This window comes from Amblyomma maculatum, chromosome 1, assembly GCF_055883805.1.
Source record: "Amblyomma maculatum isolate TAMU_Amacu chromosome 1, ASM5588380v1, whole genome shotgun sequence".
In the NCBI taxonomy this organism is placed as follows: domain Eukaryota; kingdom Metazoa; phylum Arthropoda; class Arachnida; order Ixodida; family Ixodidae; genus Amblyomma; species Amblyomma maculatum.
In genome coordinates, this window is record NC_139344.1 from 94,900,943 (window position 1) to 94,912,947 (window position 12,005).

Here is a 12,005-nt window from a genome sequence, read left to right on the forward strand (position 1 = left end):
TCTCCCCGGCGGAAAATACAACCGCGCGCGTGCACGATCAACCGCTGGAAGACAAGAGACATTTGGTAGAGGTGCGCACACTTCGTACTGTGGAGAGAAGGTCTCCAGGTTACGCCGGGAGGAGAGGGAAACCCGCAGCGGCGTCTCTGCAGAAGACAGAGCCAGTGGAAGGGGGCCAGTTTGCCCTCTCCTCGCTGTCCTTCCTAATAGCACGTGTAGTCTCGCGTTGTAATTAAACGCGGCCGTTATAATGGAGGGCAGGGGATTCGTGTGTATCCCCACATCCTCCCCTCCTTAAAACCGCCGTACGGCTAAATATAGCCACATTCCCCAGGGGATATACCAAGTGGGCCCGGCTAAACACCTTTTAACTTTTGAACCTATTTAAGAAAAGTGCCAATATATAAAAAGTTGCAGACAGCTCACAGCCACCGGCACCACTGCAGAAGACCATGGGTGCCGGACAGGGAGGCAGGGCCGATGACCACTACAGATGACCATGGAGCCAAGGGCACACGTGTGATGACTGCAGCAAACGCAGATCCTGCTCCGTCGCCGTCAGTCGGTGGGGGGGGGGGCTTGAGGGCGGCAATCAGGCCGAAGGCAATTACGTGCTCAGTCATCACATTGCATAGCTTGCAGCAAGCTCTTGGCTTGCCTCTTTTCTGTTCTGTCACCGGCGCAGCTGATGGTGCGTGCAGCGAGGTGCCAAGCTGCTCCCGCTGGCAAAGTTGTGGCCGCAGCTCCCAAGTGGCGCCAAGGCGGCCCCTTTGCTGCAGCTTTCGCTGTGGTAGACACAGGCGTCCGCTCCTTCAACTCCAGGAATGCGGCCATCCTCCGCAAGGCTTGGCTCTCGATGCCCCAACGGCCGTTGGGGTGTCCATCAGCTGGCTGCAAGGCTGCTTTTTCCCTAGTTACTTTTTGCCTTTTACATTATTATTATTTTTTTTTAATCTACCTCCACTCTGTCTTTTCCAGAGAGAAAGCGCGTGCTTACTCTGTGAGCAAAATGTGCTGAATATGGACAGAGCGTCCCCACCAGCTGCCTGCTGGTGGGGGAGAGTGTCCTCCCACGCTGCGGCTCTCGTATTGTGGTGTAACACCTCCGCCATCTTCGCTTGCAGTTCTGTTGCGCAATCGGCATATGCCCGACGCAGCAACCATGGCGTTGTTGCGAACTTATAGAGTAAGTTCTACCCATTCGACAACTTCACCATGCACATCACTAGGCAGCGAAATGACACAGCTTAAAGCAATTCTTAAGGTGGAGTTATACTCCGACGTTTTCGGCACGCAGGAAAGCGCCGGTCGAAGTCGGATACGTCAAGTCGGCGACGCTGCACCAGGCACGAAACCGGCTCCCTACAGTGAAACCGGTTCCACCGCGGAGAGACGCCTGCAGCTGGACAGGCGCATGCGCAGAAGGCGAGAAGCAACGAGGGGAGAGGGTGCACGTGCAGCCTTCCCCGAGCAACACTCTCTCAATGCCCCGGCGCGGCCCGCGCGAAACGCATCCGGATGCATTCAGCGCCGGGCGCCGTTGGACCACGCCGGAAGCCGCCGAACGCGCCGGCGTCGAGCGCCACCGGAGTGTAGCAGGTCGCGTTTTGGCTGACGTGACGTCGCCGTACCGCGTGTGCACTACGTCGGAGTATATCACCGCCTTTAGGGCTACTCGCATGCCCAGCGATGCACACGTTGTGATAGCTTGTCTCAGCGTGGCATGACCAACCCTAAATGACTCCTGTATCCTTCACTTGGGGAAAACGGTTGTGCAAGATGCCATCGGAGTTTAGCAGGCAGGGATCTAACGTGCTCACAGCAATACAAGCTGTGTTTGAGCGCCCGCACAGGCAGAAATAACAGCATGCTCTTGTGTGAGCTGCGGCTGTGCTACTCGGCTCCCAGAGCCCATCGAACACGTGTCGACAAAAAAAGAAAAAGGATCCTACTGTTGTTCTAAAGCTCCCTTCGGCTGACTAGGCTCCCCACTGCACTGGTGCAGTTAAAATGTTCGTCGTTTGCACCAGAGAAGACGGGTAGTCTGCCCCTTCTCTGAGGCTGCCTGCTCGAGCTGTCGCGACAAACTGGCTAATGGGCACGGTAGAAAGGATAGTAAGGCTACTTCTTATGCCAGCAACGTGCGTGCGCAAAAATTCATACGCTATAATGTTGCCCGTCACACCAGCCTCCGTGCGTCACCCTGCTGCAGAGCAATGGAGTCGTGTGACCTCCTGCCCTTGCAGTAATAAATGTGATGGTGGTCTTACTTTGTTGCCATTGTGCAGTCAGCACTGCAGTATTAGAAGAGACTGAAATCAGTCCTGCTCACTGTCATGGGTAATTTATGTGTCGGTAGTCGGATACACACACACTCAGAAGTGAAAGTGCTGCTCCATCCTGCTCCAAAATGCAATATTGCTCCAAAACTGCTCCAACTCTGCTGCCTCGATGTTCTGCCATCAAATTCAGCAGAACACAGATTTTTGCTTTCCTTCAAAAATGTGATCGGATGTGCAATTTGGTTAAATGACTGTGAGATGCACACTGGGGCAGTGGCATGCTGTCAGTTCCGTGTGCACGTGTATAGTAAAAAAAAAAGGCAGCGCAACGATGGCAGAGTTATGATGCACCTTGCACTGGGCTTAATACGCATAAAAGTTTCATAAACTAGAAAAGCATAAAGCATAACAAGTATGCTAGTAAATTAAAAACTAGCTAAAAGCGATTAAAGGGAAATAGTTGCAAAGTGAATGTTCAGTGCACTTAACATAGCACCTTCTCCAAGCCTTTTGAATCGTCTGTGGTGAGAGAAGTAAGCGAAGCAGTCACATTGGTTATGTCGAGCCGTTAAGGAAGTTGTCCGACTACACAGGACAACTCGAGTTTTTGTAAGTGTTCAGCTGTGAAAAGAAGCAGGTACTTCACCATCGTGCCTCTGTTAGTAACAAGTGAGTGCCAAGTTTTTGAAGTAAAAAAATTTATCAAGCCTACATCCGACAAAAGCATAGGGGCACGACACCGTGACCACCATGGAAATCTTACCGCTACGGATTTTGCAGGCCACATCCTTCTGTGGTGCCTATATTTCTCAGGTCCTGCTTTTTCACCGCCATCCGGTCCCGCTGAGCGACTTTTATTCTCGTCAACTTTCTGGCCAAACCTGGTTGGCGGCAGTCTTTTCACCTGGCAACAGGGATCTACGTCTACTATCTCCGAAATCGGCGACGCATATAAAAACAAGCTCGGAACCGTCCACCTCGGGCATGGCTCCGTGACCACCATGGAAATCTTACTGCTACCGATTTTGCAGGCCGCATCCTTATGTGGTGCCTACTTTTCTCGGATCCTGTTGTTTCACCGCCACCTGGTGCCGCTGAACGACTTTCGTTCTCGTTGACTTCCTGGCCAAACCTGGTTGACAAGGGTCTTTTCACCTGATATCAGGGATCTGCATCTACTATCGACGACGCATATAAAAACAAGCTTGGAACCGCCCACCTCGGCCATGGCAACGTGACCACCATGGTAATCTTGCCGCTACGGATTTTGCAGGTTAGTTATTTACAAGGCGCTACCTGGTGTGAAGAGCCGCGATTATTGCCTGTTTGTGGAGTCATGCCATGAAGAGTGCAGTGATGCAATGAAACATATATTGTCTTTGCCATCTCGTGCTTACTCATTCTTTTATGGTATAATACTCTCACTGTCGGGTGACGTTGAAAGCAATCCCGGGCCTATGAGTGCCACCGAAAGGGAAACAGTGGATACCCTCTTGCTGACTGTCCAAAGAATTGAAGCTGGCCAAGCCACAATCCTTAATGAAATCAAAGGTGTAGGAAGCCAGGAAGCTACTGATAAAGATGTCAAGATGTCAAACAGCCGACGTTGAGAGTGGCAGCCCTTGAAACAGCGTCAACCTCACTTGATAGGCTGATGGTTCTGTAGCTGGCAGTGCCGTGCAGGACATTTCTTCTCAGCTTTCTAATATTCACTCAAGGTGTGATGATGCTGAGAATAGGTTGTGTCGAAATAACTTGCTTTTCTTTGGCATCGATGATGTGGAAGGTGAAAGCTGAGCAGATTCTGAAGAGAAAGTTATTGTGTTTTGTTCAGAGCACCTACAATTATCAATGGCGGCCTTCCAGTTTGAAAGGGTTCATAGAATAGGCGAATGCAAATCTGATAAGCTCAGACCAATCATAGCGAAGATGACATTCTTTAAAGACAGAAAGAACATCCTTACAAATGGGCACAAACTGAAGGACACCTGTTTCGGTATTCGCGAGGATTTTACTACTACAACTTGTGAGGCTAGAAAAAAAGCTGATCAAGTTTGCTAAATCACAATCGATGTCTTGTAAATTTGCATTTGATGAACTTCGAATGGACAAACAAACGTATGTATATGACCGCGGCACTGATTTGGTCACGTTAATCTCACCATAGCTAGGCAATGCAATGAGCTTGGGAGAGCGCCCTCAAACCATGTCAAACTCCTCCGCTCTTTCGCTGTCTGCTTCGTTTTCTCCGAAGCTTGGTGCCTAAACGCAATCAGCTTTGTTCCTTTCTTCAAGATAACCAGTCTGGTATAGTTGCTTCAAGAGAGACATGGTTGCATGCAGATATGGGTGGCAGTGAAATCTTTCCTCACGTCCATACTTACAAAATGTACAGACATGACCATAAAGATAAAAGAAGGGGTGGGGTGCTTCTTGTTGTTAAAAAAACATTGCCATCCATTGTTATCACCTCCGACTCTGATGTTGAAATAGTATGGGCTGTCTGCAAAACTATCTCCTTGGATTTACTTATCGGGGTGTGCTACTGTCCACCTGACTGTGGGATTTCTTTCATTCATAATCTCCGCTCTAGCATTTCTGCCACTGTTGGCCAGTGTTCGCCTAGAATCATCTATTGCTCAGTGACTTTAATTTTCCTCAATTAGATTGGTCTAATTTGTCTTCATCTAGTCATGCTTCAACTGAATTCATCAATCTATCTCTAGATTTCAACTTGTTTCAAGTCACCAGCCAATATACCCATGGTTCCAACATACTAAATTTAGCTCTAGCCAGTGCTCCCGCAACCATGGGACCGGTTATGTATCTTGATGGATTTAGTTATCGAAAGATGCAGTTTGACATTTAGGTTCCTAGTTCGTTTGCCGGTACTACAGCTAATAAGATTTGAGATTATAGTAAAGTAAAATATGACAAAATTAACGGGGAATTTGCCAACTTTTTCACTGAGGTATTTTTACCACTAAAACCAACAATCTACCGAAAAAAACTGGGTGCTCTTCAAACATAAAATTGTCTGCGCTGATAGAAAAGTATGTTCCTCTCATTACAATGACTAACGACAAAAGACTTTCCGTCAATTATGATATAGAAAGAAGCGCCTGTACAGAAAAGCTAAATCTGCTCCCTCTCCGCCCTTATTTGAAAGGTACTAACAGTGCCTGAGAGCATACTGTTCTGCTATTACAGCCACCAAAAACAAATATTTTACTCTTGATCTATCCTCGCAATTGCAGAATAATCCTTAGAAGTTTTGGCAAAGTATATCTCCTGAAAGAAAACAAGACCTCATAAAACTATACAATATTGATAGTGTGCCGCTAGCTGATTCTGAGTGTCCAACCACATTTAATAGATTTTTTGCGTCGGTGTTTACCAAAGAGGATCATTCCAGTATGCCAGTTGTTCCTGATTATGACTATACATTCATGGAGCCCACCAGCATTAGTGCTGAAGGTATTGCATCGCTCATTAAAAACCTTAAGTTATCCTCATCTGCCGGAGTGGACAGCATAAACTCGAAGATCCTCAAAACATCATTTCAACTTCCAGCCAGATTTTAAGCCTTATACTTCAGCAATCTTTATCATCCGAACAACTGCCTACGGACTGTGAAATTGCCGAGGTCATCCCTGTCTTCAAAATGGGTACCAAAACTTCGCCTGATAGCTATTGACCTATTTCAAACTTGCATATGCTGTAAATTACTTGAGCATATCATCGCTTCTCACATATACAATCATCTGGAACGAAACTTTTTTTTTTGGGGGGGGGGTTAGGAAAGACTTCTCGCGTGATACCCCGTTATTTGATTTTACCACTGACTTGCACTTTAACATAGAATATAACTAGGGATTGGACTTTTCGGTTCAAACCGAAAAAGGTCGGTACCTTTTCATGCACACCGCAAACTCTCGATAGCGGGAGAACATTACAACAGTGTTCAATCCAGAGGCATGATGTGAGACATTGGGATCGTTGGTTTAAGTACAGCAGTTGAGGGTTTTGTGGCATTGTTCATGGCCTTGCGAATGGGGAAAGAATGGCAGCCGTGTTTCCTGGCCCTCACAAACCTGTCAAGCCTCAGAGGAGGGGCGCCTGCGGCAAGGCAGGCACTTGAGGGGCGAAGGACAGACGCTGCAATGCTTCCCGCAAAGACCAAAGCCCGACAGTTTCTTGCCACGTCACACTTCTTAGACACAAGCATGCGCAAGCCTTTTTTCTTTTTTACATCGCCTGTGCTCTTACATGAAACTCGTGTACCCTTTTTTTGTTTTTGTTTTATTTCAGTTCTGATTTTTCTAAAGAGCGAATTTGTTGTAATATGCGTTTTGTCATAATGCTAATTTTCATCATGGCAATAGCATTTTCTTCCACCAGCTTAGCTCTGTATATGACCAACTGCAAATTAAATAAAAGTGCATAAAACAACATGCAAGAAAAAAAAAAGCCAAAATTAACACTACCTCACATTTAACTATACACGGATGCCTCTTATATTGGGAAAAAAAAAACGATATTTCTTCAGCGGAAAATAATATTCACCGAAAAAAAAAAGGAAGTTGTGTTTGCAAATAAACACCGAAAAAGGTCAGCCGAATTCTCAGAAAATAAAAACCGAAAACTCCAACCCTTCAATATAACCAGCAGATAGATTCTATTTTTTTTAGATTTTTCAAAAGCATTTGACAGAGTTGCTCATGGCCGGCTGATTTCTAAATTATCTACCCTTTGTCTTGATTCTCCAACATTATCTTGGGTTTGTAACTTTCTCTCATTTTGTCAACAATTCACAGCTGTCAACGGCTCCTCCTCACCACTGTGACATAACCTCAGGCGGTACACAGAGAAGTGTACTTGGGCCCTTACTTTTTTTCTATTACATTAATGACATTCCCTATAACATTTCATCTCATTTACGTGTTTTCGCAGATGACTGTGTTGTGTACTGTAAGATCACTTCAGAGACTGACTACTTGATCCTGATCTTGATACTATTGTTGGTGTAAAAACTGGCACATGATTCTAAACACTACTAAATTTCAATCTATGACCTTTAGCTACGAGCATGTTATTTCTAACTTCAATTACTCTATAAATAACACTTTTCTGTTCAATGCTATGTCGTGTAAATATCTCGGGATTCAATTCACATCAAATCTTTCGTGGTCTTCTCACATTTCAGTAGTTGGCAGCAAAGCATCAAGGACTTTAGGTTTCATACGCCAAATCCTGCAAAACTCCCCCAGCTCCATTCGCAGACTCGCCTATCTAACATACGTTCCCTCAAAATTGGAATCTGTCTCATCTGTAGGGTCTCCTCACCTCATGGAAATGCTTGAATCCATTCAAAACAGAGCTGCCCGGCACATCTGTGGTGTTTATAGTCCCCTTGCCGGTATCTCCCAGCTTATAAACCTTAAGGATATTCAGCTACCTGAAATCTATCATTCAGCCTCCCTTCTGTGTTTATTTCATAAATATGTTTACACCCACCTCTCCATTTCGCCTCTGGAACACCTCCCCGCTCTTCACAGGGCTTCCATAATCATCTTATGTTCAACCGTGTATATGGCAAAACTCAGTTATTTAATTCATCTGCTTTACCTACGGCAATTAGGCCCTGGAATGATCTTCCTGATAACATAGTTTCTATACCTGACCCTGGAGGAATCAAAAAGCACTTGTGTGTGCATTTATCACTATAGTATTGTAAGAAATATTGCATCGGTTTCAGTTGTTTGTTGCTTTCGGATGCACCACTGTTTCAATTACACCTGTTTCTTTTTTGTTTTGTTTTTCATGTTCGCGTTTTGTTCTTCGCATTTTCTGTTATCGTGTTCGATTTTCTTCCTACCCTGTTTTGGATCAACTCTGTGCTCTTTTCATGTACTTGCTGTGTACCGCGTCCGATGTACCGTTGTGGATTATTTCTGTATATTCATTCTTTGATATGCCCCCTCACCCAATGCTCTTCGACACCTGTGAGGCACAAATAAATAAATAAAATGCAAGGGGGTGATGCCACAAAGGTGCCATGTTGACCGGGCGTCAACAAACCATTTAAGCAGTGCATCTTCAACATCCGCCTAGGTCGCTTTTCGAAGGCTCTTTCTCATCGTTGGGTCAGCGTTTATGCTTGCACTTAAAATCTTGTCTTTGTTTTTGGCAATTGTCAAAATGGTCAACTTTGACAGGCCGTATTTCTTTACCAAGTCGCAGTTCGCTGCTTGACCAAGTTCAATAAGAATAGCTTTCTTTGTTGTGACGTCAACAGCTTTTCTTTTCGCAGCCGATGTTGGACCCGAAGCACAGTCTGCCGTCACACTCAATTTATTTGCAGCCTTTGCAGTTTGATGATGAAAGCGACTGATTGTCCGCAAAAGATGCAGCGACAAGAGCAGTGCGAACCATGTGCACTGAGAGCGTAACAACTGTACAAAGGAGCAATGCGTCAACTGCGCGCTGCCCGCTCACGGTAACAGCGCACAAGGCTGAGCGCTTATAGGGAAATCGATGCATACCACGTGACAATGCTGAAGCGCGCATCGGCGCCCGGTAGGCCTGCATTCTAGTTGCAGTGGCACGTTTTTATTGCTTTTTGGGGCGTCTCTTTTTTTTTCCTTGAAATGGAGAGGTGGGCTGGAAGTGAAGGAACGGGGAAAGGGGGGAAGTCATCATGCCGGCGGTAAGGGCGAATTTTTCATAGCGGGGTCGATTTCACCACTCCTTGTTTGCTCTAGCCAAGTAGTGCTGGCACGTTTCTTCGATTTATGTGAGACTCAGCACCATTGCCTTATTGCATACCGGCCAACTCTTCCAAATTTTTCGTAAAATGTACGGATTTCGACCAGCCTTACAATTTTACGAATCTTGCTTGAAATTTTACGGAAAATATTGTATTTGCAGAAAAAAATGGAATAAAACTACACACTGGTACCTTGCGCTGCCATGAGAGGACAGCATGTATTCATAGTATCAGCAGCGGCAAGGTTGTAGTGATTTCTGTCATCTACTAGGGGGCCACGGATCTATATCCAAAGCTCGATAGCACCTCCGTAAACTTGTTGCTATGCCTGTTGACGCTGTTGCCTTTGTACATGCCGGTTGTGGTCTTTAGTCACTTCAGTGTTGGCCTTGTCCTTTGTGCGAATAGCTGCTTCGTCTGGCGGAGTGTGACTTGGTGTTTTAGCTTTAGTGGCTTCGCTTTGCAATGGCGGGCTCGAAGCCGCGGTATTTCCAAGTATTTTTGAAATCATATACAGCAGAATTTCCATGCTTTGTACTGTCGAATAAAGGGGAGAAGTTTAGATTTTGCACCACGTGCGCCTGTGACATGAACATTTCGCATGGTGGTAAGTCTGACATCAAGGTCCACATTGCTTCTAAAAGCATCAGGGGGACGTGCGAGCCACGGACAGCCAGTCAATCCTAGAAAGTTGTAATCAGCGATGACCTCTGTGCAATTTGTGCAGAATGCCTCTTCACGGCCTTTTTAGTTGAACACAACATCCCGCCGAGTGTCCGAGTGTCAGCAATCATGCCGGACTGCTTTTCCGGAAGATGTTCCCCTAGTGCGAAGAAGCGAAACACTATGCCTGTGGACGAACAAGGACGACATCAATTGTTCGGGAAATGGCTGCCAACTCAGAAACCCCTTTGCTGGATGCCCTGAAATGGCAAGTATTTTTGATCGCTGTGGATGGCGGTAATAATAGGGACACGCAGCTCTACCCTATTGTTGTGACATATTTCGTTAGAGACGAGTAGAGTCAAAAGCCGCCTTCTTTTCCTCTGAACAATCCAAGGGGAAGCGACGGGTCAAAAAATGGGCAGTCTGGTTTTGGACGAGATGAATTCCTGGAATTTGCCTGTTGGAAACCTGCTGTATATGTGTTCGGACAATGCCAGTGTCATGATCGGCAAGAAAAACAGTGTTTCTACTGTATGAAAAGAGACATAACCAGGTTTAATAGGGGTTGGTTGCCCGTGCCATCTGATCAACTTGGCTGGCCAAAAAGGAGCTTCAAGTCTTCCTGTGAAGGTTGGTGAGACATTGATTGACATCTTTTTCTACCTAGAAAAAAAAGCTTGCAATGAAAAGATCGGCTTAAAGAGTCGTACAAAATTCCAAGGACCTCACAAACCCCCAAGAACCCTGCGCTGACCCTGAAGTCTGCTACTCGCCTCAAGACTGCTGCAGGCCTCGGGAAGAAAAGCACTGGCGGCGATGAACACTCGCTAAAGAGAAAAGGAGCTCATTCTGGACCTCAAGCGAAAAAACAAACTTCATCCCGAGGAATCCAGAGAAGCCAGCCACGTGACCCGTGAAGAGCGCCTGTTTTATTTTTTGTCATAGGAGCTAAGCAGGGCATGCTGCCTTCTTATCCAGAATGTTGTACCGCTTTTTGAGAAGACAAACTCCCTTCTTCAGGCGCAGGCTCCTCAGGAGGGGCCTCTTGAACCACCTTTTCAAGGATCTCCTGACTAGATTTGTGCACCCATGTGTTTTATCAAGGGATGTCATTCATTGCTGGAAGTTGACTATGGAGCTGCAGAGAACCAACAAAAAGATGAAGACATCGTCATTGGCAGCACAACCTTCTCTGTAGTTGCCATCCTGAGCGTAAATGAGAAAGAGCAGTTCTCTGCTGCGCGGCTGTACTTCAGAGCAGCGTTACATTCGCCACAAATTCCCACTAGAGGACAACTTCAAGATGGATGGAATTGCTCAAGTGCAAGGTCTCGAGACTGCTTCATTCAGCTTTGTACATCATTTTATTATGGTGTTCCCTGCTATTCTACCCCAGCAGAGTGGGGAATCGAGAGAAGATGCAATCGACACACTTGAAGTCGAGTTTGCCAACTTGCAAGCGTACCAGGTCCGAGTGGACATATTGAATTATCAAGGTGCGACGTGCAGTGGTCACAATTAAGAAATGTTCGAAATGTCGACGGATGGCTCAGGTTCCACAGAATTTCAACGGCTATGCTGGACATCCTCTCTCTTTTCTCCACAGCAATGCTGAATGCGAGAGCATATTCAGTACTGAGAACAAAACTCTGAGTTCCGTTCATCTGTGTGTGAGAAAACGCTCGAAAATGCTGGTGGTGAAAGGACACCGGAGTGGAACTTGTTTTGGGCAAACTTACACAGAGAAGTTTCTCAAGCAGGCAAAGTCAAAAACAGCAAAATCATTGAAAAAATAAATTGTTCCCCATTGGAGTGTTTCCACGTTACTCTTCACAACACTGATTTCACTTATGGTTTTAAAAATGTGAGTAAGCTTACTACAAAAGGTACATCTTCGAAAATTAAAAAAAAAAAATGCAGAAGAGCCGAAATAGCGGTGCAGGAGCTTTTCGCTGAGACCGCGCTGTCGGACTGGGTACCAAACTCGGGCAAGGTTGCCTGCCACAAATTCGCCATCCTGTCGCCACAGGTCATAGCGTTGTACTTCCCGGCCATTGCCGGTATTTGATTTGCACTTGTGCTGGTTGGCAGTCATCTTCGGCATCGATTCGGTGCTGCTGAACTGCATGGCGTTGAGATGGCCCTAGAACTGAGACGGGTTCGCTTATTTTGGTGGGAGCCGGGCGGAGTACTTTTTGATGCCGGACACGTTGACATGTTGGAGCCCTTCATCTGCCAAGTTGTGCTCGTCGGTGTCACAGGGGAGATCCCGCAGGGTCTCTTGTTTC

General features: G+C 46.2%; 1 protein-coding gene across 2 annotated transcripts in view; it reads left to right on the plus strand.

Annotated features, from left to right (window-relative positions):
• Positions 1 to 12,005, plus strand: part of LOC146203236 (uncharacterized protein KIAA1143 homolog) — a 168,184-nt gene that overhangs the window by 29,872 nt on the left and 126,307 nt on the right. Inside the window, exon 4 of one of the 2 annotated variants that reach the window (XM_084588604.1) lies at positions 1,298 to 10,068. The exons of the other annotated variant lie outside the window; for it this stretch is intronic. The gene's annotated coding sequence lies outside the window, so the exon portion shown is untranslated. Of the gene's footprint in view, positions 1 to 1,297; positions 10,069 to 12,005 lie in introns of those variants that run through there. 2 annotated transcript variants of the gene reach the window in all.